This window comes from Dermacentor andersoni, chromosome 3, assembly GCF_023375885.2.
Source record: "Dermacentor andersoni chromosome 3, qqDerAnde1_hic_scaffold, whole genome shotgun sequence".
In the NCBI taxonomy this organism is placed as follows: domain Eukaryota; kingdom Metazoa; phylum Arthropoda; class Arachnida; order Ixodida; family Ixodidae; genus Dermacentor; species Dermacentor andersoni.
The window spans coordinates 221,368,481-221,380,580 of NC_092816.1; positions in this window are offsets into that span (position 1 = coordinate 221,368,481).

Consider the following 12,100-nt stretch of genomic DNA (forward strand, 5'->3'; position numbering starts at 1 on the left):
CCATTCTGAAGTTCTCCCGAAATCCCATTATTCTCTGCCCATTCTGGAAGCTTTAATTTGATTGCCTGCATGGGTAGCCTGTACATTACCGATGTAATGGTCCATTGTCCATACAAGTAATTCTATCTTTCTCCCCCTTACCTTTTTAAATTAAATTCATTCTACTTTGTCGCCAAATGTCTAGTATTCGCCTATTTTTTAAAGTTTCTTCCTCTGCTTTCACCAGAGCTTCCTTCCTTTTGGTCCTAGTTCATTAATCAGCCTAACGGGAAGCTCGTCTAGCCCTGTGGCTGTGTGCTTAGGAATTTTCTCTTCGGCTTTCTTGCAGTTGAAATTTGCCAGCACCAGCTCCTTTTCCACCTGGGTCTCTTTCATGCTCTTTTTTTCCTTCACATACAACCTCGGCATTGCCTTGGAATGATGCGGCTGTTATTTTTCGGATTTAATCTATTGCCGCTTCTCCTTCCAGTCTATTTTCATCTTCGTCTAGGATATGTGGTTTGATTCTTGTTGACTTCCTGCCTAATAATTTTATGTGGTTTCAAAACATTCTACGTGCTGCCTTCTTTTTCTTACGTATTTCTGACAACCAGATGAACCAGATGAACTGCTTCAGAGCAATAAACCGTTTTTCATCTACAGACGTGACAGGGTTTCGCGCAGGGTTGGGGGTGTTTTAGCCTTTATTAAAACCAGCCTTAATTCTTCTCTTTTTACGACTCATTCCTGCCATAAATTTTTTTTTGTCAAGATTATTCTTTCCACAGCCACATGGATAGTTATTGCTTGATATCGCCCTCCAAACAGTGACAGTTCCTTTACTACTGATATTTACTCGGTTCTGCTCGATCTTAATACTCGTTTTCCTAAAGCCAATTACATGCTCTGCAGTGACTAATTTCCCTGACATCGACTGGGGAAACTTGTGCGCATTTTCTCGTCAATCGAAAGATTTCCTTGACGTTGTCATGACATTCAACCTCAGCCAAACAGTAAACTTTCCTACATGTGGCAGTAACACCCTTGATTTAGTCTTTACGTCCAGCCCTGAACTCATCCAATTCATATCGAGCACTGACGGTTTCAGTGACCACAACACAGTTACTTTCAACCTATCACTGCCGTTTCCCCAACGGCAGCGCTCTGTTAAGTTGATTCGCGATTATAAAAAAGGAGACTTCGCACGTACCAACTCAGAGCTTGAGGACTTTTTTGTTACATTTCAGGCAATCCGCATCTAATGGGTCTGTCGAAGAAAACTGGCTAGCTTTCAAAAATGAACTTTCACAACTAGTTGAAACCTATGTTCCGCTGACATGCATTCGCGGTGACTCCAACAAGCCCTGGTATTCTAACTTCTTAAGGAGGCTTTCTCAAAAGAAAAAGCGTCTTTTTCGTGAAACTAAAGGACCTGCGCTGGTTTATAAATGGAAGAAATATTTTGCGTGCCTACAGGATTACACGCGTCCGTTAAGGTGTACAAAAAGAAAGTTTTTCTACAAGGATATGTATGGCATTGTACAGAAAACCCAAAGAAATTATGGCGGAGGTTACCACCCAAATCAAGCAACACTCATTGCATTACCCTTTTATATCCGAATGGTTCACAGGTGCCTCCAGAACTTGGATCTCACGTCATGAACTATTATCTTACATTAGTCTTCACACGCGAGCCTGTCTGGAATACACCACACCAAAAAAATGTTTTAGCTTTCCTGCGATGGCCCCTATCAACATCACTACTGTTGGCAGCTCTCATAGGCAAACTAAACATGTCCAGTGCCGCCGCGTCAGACCACATCACTGCGAAGATATTAAAACCTAGAAAAGATGTATCTTCTCATTTTCTAAAAATAATCTTTGATCAATCTCTGGCGAACAGTTCTATAACTAGTGACAGGAAAATTAACAAAGTTGTTGCTGTGTTCAAAGCTGGCAGCCGGAGCGACCCGTCGAATTATCGTCCTGTTTCATTGACTTGCATACCATGTAAATTTCTTGAGCATATTATATACATGCATATTAACACAATGATGTGGGGCTCCCGCACCGCGGGACGGCGTGCGCAAAGGTCGGCGCCATGAAAGACGATGAAGCGCGTGAGCTGCACGTTCTTCTTCTGGCACGCCATTAAAGAGCAGCGTCTATTTTGTAAGAGTCCGTCTTCAATCTACGTTACATTTTTCTGGTGGAGGTGCGGGGTACATGCTACCACTCCCAGAACGAACACCGCCTACAAGCCCAGTACGAAGTCCGGTCGAGCTGACTCCAGTTCACGTACGGATAAGCCGTCGACTTCAAGGACTGCAGCCTGAGCACGAGCCTCTGCCCAATCAACTCAGAAGGATGAATGCATCGGTTCCATCTTCTTCCACGACTGCGCCGACCGAGGTCGTCCTCAACCAGCCGCTAGTCCCCACGTCCTTCCATGGGGACACCTTCGAGGATGTAGAGGACTGGCTCGATCACTTTGAGCGTGTCGCTGAATTCAACGGCTGGACTCCAGAGCGCAAGCTACGCAACGCCTGCTTTGCCCTCGAGGACTATGCGCGCACCTGGTTTGAGAACCGTGAGGCGACCCTATCGACATGGGACGAATTGCGACGACAGCTAATCAGCACGTACGCCAGCCTCGATCGCAAGGAGCGAGCTGAATCTGCAATTCAGGCGAGAGTGCAGCGGCCGAACGAAAGCGTCGCAATGTTTGTCGAAGATATCTGCCGACTTTTGCGATGTGCGGACCCATCCATGCGGAAGAAAAGAAGCTCAGGAACTTGATGCGCGTCGTCAAGCAAGAGTTATTCGGTGGCCTAATACGCAACCCACCAAAGGCCATTGCAGAGTTTCTCGCGGAAGCCACATCAGTCTAAAAGGCACTGCAGCAGCGAACAAGGCAGTACAACCACGAGGTGTCGAGCCTATCGCGTGACCCTCTCGCTATGCCCTTGGACAATACCGACGCCTTGCGGGAGCTCATTAGGCTTGTCGTGCGAGAAGAGCTTCAAAAGCTTCAGGTGATTCCGGTATCGGTACCGCGACTAGCTCTCGCTCAGGGCGTCCGCGAGGAAATTAGGCAGGCAGTCCAAGTGCCAGAGCGACGCAAGACACCACAGCAGGAGGTACGGCAGCCATAGCCTCGCATGTCGTATGCGGAAGTTGCGCGAAGTTCGTTGTCCCCGACTTTTTACGATGTGCGCGACGTCCCGGACATTCATGGTGTGGGCGCCGTTGAACAAGCAACTGGCGACTTCAGGCCTTGCCGCACGCCATTCATGGCTGAAACACGACCACCCCGCAAGAGCGACGTATGGCGCACTGCAGACCGGAGGCCCTTGTGTTTCCATTGCAGCGAAGCCGATCACCTCTACAGGGCGTGCCCTTACCTCCGGGCTGGCCTTCGTGGGTTTTCACTGAATGCACCGTGTCCGCGCAATGGCGAACGCCCCCTGGATATTGAAGTCTACCTCGCGGACACCAGGACCTCGTTCGCCCCACGATTCCGTGTCCTTCGGTCACCGTCACCCGCCCGAAACAGGTCTTCTAGCCCCGTCTTCGCGCCGAGTGCAACAAGGCGTCGCTCACCCAGTCCTGCCTCCCGGGAAAACTGAGTCCAGCGACATGCGGAGGTGAGGTGGCTGACGTTACGAACGCTGAAGATGCTCCACTACGAAGACCGCGATATGTTGCAATTGAGACGCAGACAAAACAGTGTAGTTTGATGTCAGTATCTTGCGACGTACTGGTTACCATAGATGACCACGAAGCCACGGCCTTAAAGGGAAGCTGAAGCGGTTTTCAATTTCCATGAATTGCTGGGGTTGGGAAGAACAGACCTATTCATATACGGTTCTGATTTTTTTTCTTTGTTTTGTTAATATAAGGGGCAGAAATAGCTTTCTAAATCCCCGCCGCGGACACGCCCCCGTCGCTTTCCGGAGCGCCGGGTGAGGTGGTTGCCAGAGGAGAGAACCGGCGAGAGTGACGTCACTCGCGGGGACCGTACTGCCGGACCGGCGTGCTGGCATGTGCTGGCATGTTTCTTCCCGTCCTGCACTTTACTAAGCGACGGTACGAGAGATATGCCGCCGCTGACGTTTGTTTTGCGATTTTCGTGAACTGTGCTACCTTTCTGTGCTGCGTGAGTGCCTACAGCCAACGGCGCCTAACCTGCCCTCGTTCTGTGCACATTCGGCTGTGCGAACACAGGCGTCCGAGACGATGTGGTGTTTCACATGTTCCCGAAGAACAAGAAACTTGCAGCGCAGTGGGTCCGTGCGGTGAGGAGAAATAATTTCGTACCGACGAAATCAACTGTGCTGTGCTCGGAGCATTTCCGCGACAGTGGTTATCATCGGAGCTTGACAACGATGTGGGCAATCGGTATTCCAATTAAACCGGCGCGACTGAAGCCCGGCGTTGTTCCGTCTATATTCTCCCACAAGACAAACACCTCGCCACTTCCAAGAGCGGCCTTCGTCAAGAGGAGAAAGGGTGAGGTAAGGGTTTTAATGTGCACACGGGCAATGTTTTAAACAGATGATCACCTGAGTGTCGAACAAACGGCCTTACAGCGGCCTTTGACGAAGCGAGGGGGAGGCACAGCCGGGAATATGCACATGCGTGCAAACAGCTTGCCGTTTTCATCCTATTTTTCCCCTCCGCTGTGTCCCGGAACACTGTGCTACGGCTGTTTGTTCGGTGCTGTTTTGATACGGTGAAATAACTGACCGGGGGTACGCATGTGCATTATGTGATATTCGCTATTTGTCCTACCACGCGTGCCCGCAGGTTTAGCTGTTCAGCATTCGTGTTCAAATCGCACGACATGAGGCGTTACGGTAATCTTTTCATGCTCGCGATACAGCAGTTGAACTCGGCGTGTAAAAACTTCGTTCCGTAGAGTTCGCACTCACAGCTTGCTACCAGCAGCGAAATGCCGCAAAAACAAGCGTCGGCACAGCCGCGCCTGTGACAAGGCGAACGGGCTCAAAAGAAGTAACGTTGTGAGGTATTAAACTTGTCAGCGTTCGACGTCGTCTAGCCCAATACAGGCATCGCTGCTGCACAAAGAATGTTTTCTTGCCTTTGTACCTAGAGAACTAGCTATGTATCAGGCACGACAAAATTATTATTTGAAAGTAATTATATTACATTACTCATTACTTTCTTATTACGCTCATCGATTTGAATTACATTACCGATTACCGCTTTCAAAAATGGTATTACTTTACGATTGCTTCCAAAAAGTTTTCATGCATACAAGAAGCAAAAAGTAAAATTTAAAGGGACGCCAAGCTTTCTTCAAGGTAACATACACTTGCCAACATTTCATGCCCTCCCCCCCCCCCCCATGTTCCTCCATGACACCTCACGACACAACCAACGTTCTGGCACCGTACACAACTTACTGGTGCATATTTAACGCAATTAATAAATTACTTCAGCCATGAAATTACAGAGACCAAATAATTCACGTTACTAAATCACTAGACAACTAATCCATCACATCAATTACTGAAAAAGTATTTCAATTACTGGAAGTAATCCAACTGTTGTCATGTTTGCTGATATGCTGAAATTCAAGACATCCATGCCGTGCACTCTTTCAGGTTCTAGCAGAGCACCTTGAGAACCCCAAGCCCCTGATGAACCTGTTCCACTACCATCACCAATCGAAGAGTTTGAAGTAGCCAAGCGTGGCACTTATGTTCGCGACCGTGTATCAACACGCAAAAAACCACTGAACTTTAGGCAAGCAGCGGGAAGGTGCTTGACATCGCGTAATTGCACCCGTGTTTACAATCTAATGAGAAGTTAGTGTTTCGGCATTCTTCCAGCAGCAAGTTCCCAGTGACACTTTAGCGCATTTTTTCTCCTGTCATTGGAACGTGCAGCTACATGAAAAAAAAAACATATGTACCAGCTAAGATTTCCAACGCGCGAAAAGGTGCACACATCGCTCTCGCTGTTGGCACACTCAACATTGTCGTTGCCGCCATCGTTTTCTGTATCGGCTGTCGGTTCGAACATGTACGGTGAAAATACAAGCTGTCTGAGACAGCGAGAACGTTCCATAATGCTTACAACTCAGCTATGAAGCCAGAACAGAACAGCATGCTACGCTCTGAAACGGCGGCGCCGACCGGCGACTGCCGCGAATGACGTCACAGCGGCCCCGACCAATCACGCGCAACAGTGGCGTTCGCGCGATGCCCCGAGGCGCTGGTGCGCGTTTTCTTGAAAAAACAGCCGCTTGCGTTTGTTTCCGCCCTTTTTGAACCAGATATTCGTGTTCAGGGGACTCAAAACTGTAGAATGCCGCAGAGAACTCATTTTTTTCGAAAAGTGTTTCAGCTTCCCTTTAATCGACATGGGTGCGGACACGTCTGTTATGAGCCAGAATCTCGCGCGCATACTGAACAAAGTTTCGACGCAATGGACCGGAACTCAAATTCGTACTGCAGGAGGGCACCTGAAAACTCCAATGGGCAGGTGCATGGCACGAGTCAACATTCGGGGCTTCACGTACATCGGCGACTTCGTCATTCTTCCTGAATGTTCAAAGGACCTTATAGATGGCGTGGATTTTTTTCAGGCGAACGGTGCCATCATCTACTTGCACGAGTCTAGAGTCAGCTTCGCTACTACGCAAGCCATAGCAAACAGCAATGACAACGACCATGACATCGCGCTTCGCGTAGTTGACGATCAAGTCACGTTGCCACCCAAGAGCAGCGTGCTTACCCTTGTCCGATGCGACATGGAGGACGACGCCGAAGGAATCGCTGAGGCAAACATCCCCTTGCTGCTTGAGCGCCACATCTAGCATAGCCAGAGGGCTTCTTCAGGTGCGCAACAAATGTTCGGTCGTCTTGCTAACAAATTTTAGCAACGAATATCGGCATGTACCACGAGGAACGACAATCGCATTTCTTCGCGAAATCATTGACGTTACTGACATTGCCACATTAGAAATCGCATCGTCTCAGCAATCTAAGTTACCCTGGTTAAAAGAACGGATTCACGTTAACGCTGCTCTGCCAGATCATCAGAAAGACCGTCTAGTGACTCTCGTGAATGAATTTGCGGACTGTTTGTCAACGTCGTCCCAAGTACGGCGCACGTTCATCACAAAGCACCGCATTATAGCGGACGAGTCCGCACGTCCTGTTCGTCAGCATCCTTACAGAGTGTCGCCAGTGGAAAGGGAAGCGATCAAACATCAAGTGAAAGAGATGCTCCTAGGTGACGTGATGCAGCCGTCCAAAAGCCCGTGGGCCTCCCCTGTAGTGTTAGTGTTAGTCAGAAAGAAAGACAACACACTACACATCTGTGTAGATTATAGAAATTTCAACCGTGTCACCAAGCGTGATGTTTTTTTCCATTGCCACGCATCGACGACGCATTGGATCGTCTACAACATGCCACGTTCTTTTCTTATTTGGATCTTAAGTCAGGGTATTGGCAAATCGAAGTTGATGAACAGGACCGTGAAAAAACAGCGTTTGTGACACCTGACGGGCTTTATGATTTCAAAGTTCTCCCCTTCGGTCTCTGTTCCGCACCTGCCACCTTTCAGCGGATGATGAATACCGTGCTTGCGGAACTCAAATGGCAAACCTGCCTCGTATACCTGGACGACGTCGTCGTGTTCTCGAGCACGTTTAACGAACATCTCGCACGATTCGAGAGTGTCCTCGCGGCGATCCGTACTGCCGGCCTTACCATCAAGCCAGAAAAATGCTACTTTGGGTTCCAAGAGCTCAAATTTCTTGGCCATGTCGTTGGTCCTAAATGCAACCGACCAGACCCCGACAAGTTAGCTGCCGTAGCCGAGTTTTCGCCACCCACAGACAAGAAGGCTGTCCAACGCTTCCTTGATTTGTGCGCATATTATAGGCGCTTCGCTAAGGGATTCTCGAGAATTGCTGAACCTCTGACACGGTTCACTCGCGACGATGTGCCTTTTATTTGGGCGGACGAGCAGCAGCAGTCGTTCAATGAATTGCGCAAGCGCTTGCAAGCGGCCCCAACACTTGCTCATTTCGACGAAAACGCTCACACTGAAATTCATACTGACGCCAGCAATACGGGTATCGGTGCAGTTATTGTGCAGTGGCAAGCTGGTGTGGAATGCCCTATTGCTTATGCAAGCCGCAGTCTCACCAAGGCTGAGAAAAACTACTCAACCACTGAAAAAGAATGCTTAGCGGTTGTGTGGGCAATTGCTAAATTCCGACCCTACTTGTACGGTAGACCTTTTAAGGCTGTCAGCGATCACCACGCCCTGTGCTGGCTTGCCAACCTCAAGGATCCTTCAGACAGACTAGTCCGCTGAAGCCTCAGGTCACAAGAGTACGACATTACAGTTGTCTACCGATCTGGAAGGAAGCACAGCGACGCTGACTGTCACGCGCACCACTCCCTACGACGTCCTCAGATCCCGACCATGACTTGCCATTGGTCGGCGTTATCGACGCCATAAAGATGGCTGAGCACCAGTGCGCTGACCCTGAGCTGCTGCCGCTGATCGAGCAGCTTCAAGGAGTTGAATGTGTCTTACCCGCTCGCTCGTGCGCAGTTTATCATCGTACTCTTTGCACAACAACGCTCTTTACAGAAAGAACTGCGGAAGCGGTCTAAATGCGTACCTGCTTGTCGTGCCGTCGGCGCGGCGCCAAGACATTTTGCAAGCCTGCCGTGATGAGTCATGCGCGGGACACCTGGGATTCGCTAAGACATTAGCTAGGATACGCCAGAAGTATTACTGGCCCCGGCTTTTTTCTTCTGTGCAGCGGTACGTGAAGACCTGCCGTGATTGTCAGCGCCGCAAGAAACCACCAGTCAAACCGACCGGCTTTCTCCATCCTGTAAACCCTCCTCAAGCCCCGTTCCAACAAATAGGCATGGATCAAATTGGGCCATTCCCAGTGACCTCGTCGCGCAACAAATGGATAGTCGTTGCTACCGACTACTTAACCCGGTACGCCGAAACCAAAGCTATTCAGCAAGCAAACTCGTATGAAGGGGCCAAGTTCCTTGTACGCCCCATCGTCCTACGACATGGTGCACCGCCTGTTCTCATCACCGACCGCGGTGCAGCATTTACAGCCGAACTTATGCAGGACGTTCTCCAGCTGACGCATCGCTCTCACCGCAAGAGGACTGCGTATCACCCTCAAACCAATGGGTTAACTGAACGTCTGAACAGAACGCTGGCTGATATGCTCTCCATGTACATCGAAGTAGAGCACAAGACGTGGGACGAGATCTTACCCTATGTGACCTTCGCATATAACACTGCTGTACAGGAGACTACACAGTTTACGCCGTTCGAACTTGTATACGGGCCCCACGTGACGTCAACACTTGACGCCATGCTATCTCTGGTTGCCATGTTGACCCTCCAAACTTCCTAATCTCATCTGCCCACCTAACTTTCTGTCGCCCCCTGCTGCGCTTCCCTTCCCTCGGAATCCAGTCCGTAACCCTTAATGACCATCGGTTATCTTCCCTCCTCATTACATGTCATGCCCATGCCCATTTCTTTTTCATGATTTCAACTAAGATGTCATTAACGCGCGTTTGTTCCCTCACCCAATCTGCTCTTTTCTTATCCCTTAATGTTACACCTATCATTCTTCTTTCCATAGCTCGTTGCGTCGTCCTCAATTTAAGTAGAACCCTTTTCGTAAGCCTCCAGGTTTCTGCCCCGTACGTGAGTACTGGTAAGACACAGCTGTTATAAACTTTTCTCTTGAGGGATAATGGCAACCTGCTGTTCATGATCTACATGATACATGACCGGGGCAGTTAGGGAAGTATGGGAGAGGCCTTTGCCCTGCAGTGGGCGTAACCAGGCTGATGATGATGATGATGATGATGAGGATGACCTCTGGTTGATAATAGCCCGACCAGCGAACACATGGAAGAGTTCGTACAAAGAGCCGAAGAAGCACGCCAGCTAGCTCGGCATCGTATCCGGAGCCAGCAGCAGACCGACACCCTCCGCTACAACCAGGATCGACGCCACGTCCATTACAATACCGACGACTTCGTGTGGGTCTGCACGCCCATCCGTCGCCGTGGACTCTCGGAAAAGTTGCTCCGACGGTATTTTGGTCCCTACAAGGTTACACGCCGCCTCAGTGACGTGACCTACAAGGTCGTCCCCTGCAGTTCTGACCCCTGTTCGCTCCGTCGTCGTCCTCGCGCTGAAGTTGTTCATGTAGTGCGCATGAAACCCTACTATGCGCGTACGTGAACGCCGAGAATTACATGAGGAGCTCCATTTCTTGTCGCTGAAAGAACATTTTCACGCGACTGAGACGGTCACTTTTCGCATGGGGGGCAATTGATACAATGATGTGGGGCTCCCGCCCCGCGGGACGGCGCGCGCAAAGGTCGGCGCCATGAAAGACGATGAAGCGCGTGAGCTGCACGTTCTTCTTCTGGCCCGCCATTAAAGAGCAGCGTCTATTTTGTAACACTCCGTCTTCAATCTACGTTACAATATTGCATCCTGCCTGAATTCCAATTCCTTCTTCAAAAATTAGCATGGCTTTCTTCATGGCTATTCATGCGAATCACAGTTATTTGAGTTTACCGTGGACCTTCACTAAAACCTTGATTCTTTGTTCCAAACCGATGTCACCTATCTTGATTTTTCCAAAGCATTCGATCGTGTCCCACATCAATGTCTTATGTCCAAACTTTCAGGTCTTCACCTTCAACCGCTTGTTTTAGACTGCATTCACAACTTTCTCACAGCTCGCCCTCAGTTCACCGTAATAGGCGGACTTCCTTCAAGTTCTACTTGCCTCACCTCCAGTGTACCACAGGGGCCTGTATTGGGTCCGCTTCTCGTCTTTTTTTTAACGACCTCCCACACTCAAAATCTCATCCACCATCCGCCTTTTCGCAGATGATTGCATTATCTACCTGCGTATAAGTACTAAAGACGATCAAGCAGCCCTCCAGAACGATCTGAAGCTTATTGAAAATCGGTGCACATTGTGGATGATGGAACTAAATACTAGGAAGGGCAGTTTTATGCAAATTTCCCGGAAGTGCTCTAATTTAACTTATCCTTACTCTTTACTTTCTGAGGACCTATTGCAGATAGAATCTTATCGTTACCTTGGCATCACAATCAATAGTAAAGTAACTTGGGTTGATCATATTTCAAAAATCACGGCCGACGCTTCACGTACACTTGGTTTTATCAGAAGATCACTTCCCACTTCCCCCGCTTACATACGAAAACTGGCAAATGAAACTTTTGTCCGCAGTAGGCTTGAATATGCATCCGCGATCTGGAGTCCTCATCAGTCCTACCTAATTAACATGCTTGAATCCGCCCATAACCGTGCAGCACGCTTCATATCGTCGACATACGACTTTCATTCTAGCGTAAGCTCCATTAAATCATCACTTGGCCTCACTTCCTTAGCTCTCAGACGAAAAGTTGCGCGCCTGTGTTTATTCCATAAGTTATATTTCAATTTCCCCTATCTGCATGTTTCTTTTATATCTCCTCCCATTCGTACATCGCGCCGCCTATTGAATTCAAATAGCGTCCAACGACTTCATGGCTCCACTAATGAATCACATGTTGAAGAAGGACTTGTTAAAAACAAGTCCTTCTTCCCGACTGCAATTGAAGAATGGAACCTGCTGCCCGATTCGCAAACTAATGAGCACGACGCGACAAGGTGTAAGGCGATGTTGTTAAATCATCTGGGTGGACATGTTCTTTTGATCCGATATGTGTCCATATGAAATTTTATCCTTTTTCCTGTATTGAGTTTTTTTTCTTCGCCTGCAGCCATTGTGTACTCGCCCTGCTGCCGTCGTGGCGCTCGTGGCATAAAGGCAATATTGATAAGCACCGTTTTAACTATCGCGTTCCTTGCTTCTTTTTATGTCCCTGTGTTGCATTGTTAAATTTTTATGACCTTTATTTCTATTATCTACCTTGTATACGCTCCCCCCTTATGTATGACCCCGACAGGGACCATTAAGGGAAAATAAATGATGGTGATGATGAAGAACGTTCACTTTCACCTTTTAATTTTGCTTCCACCAGTATTTTTGATCC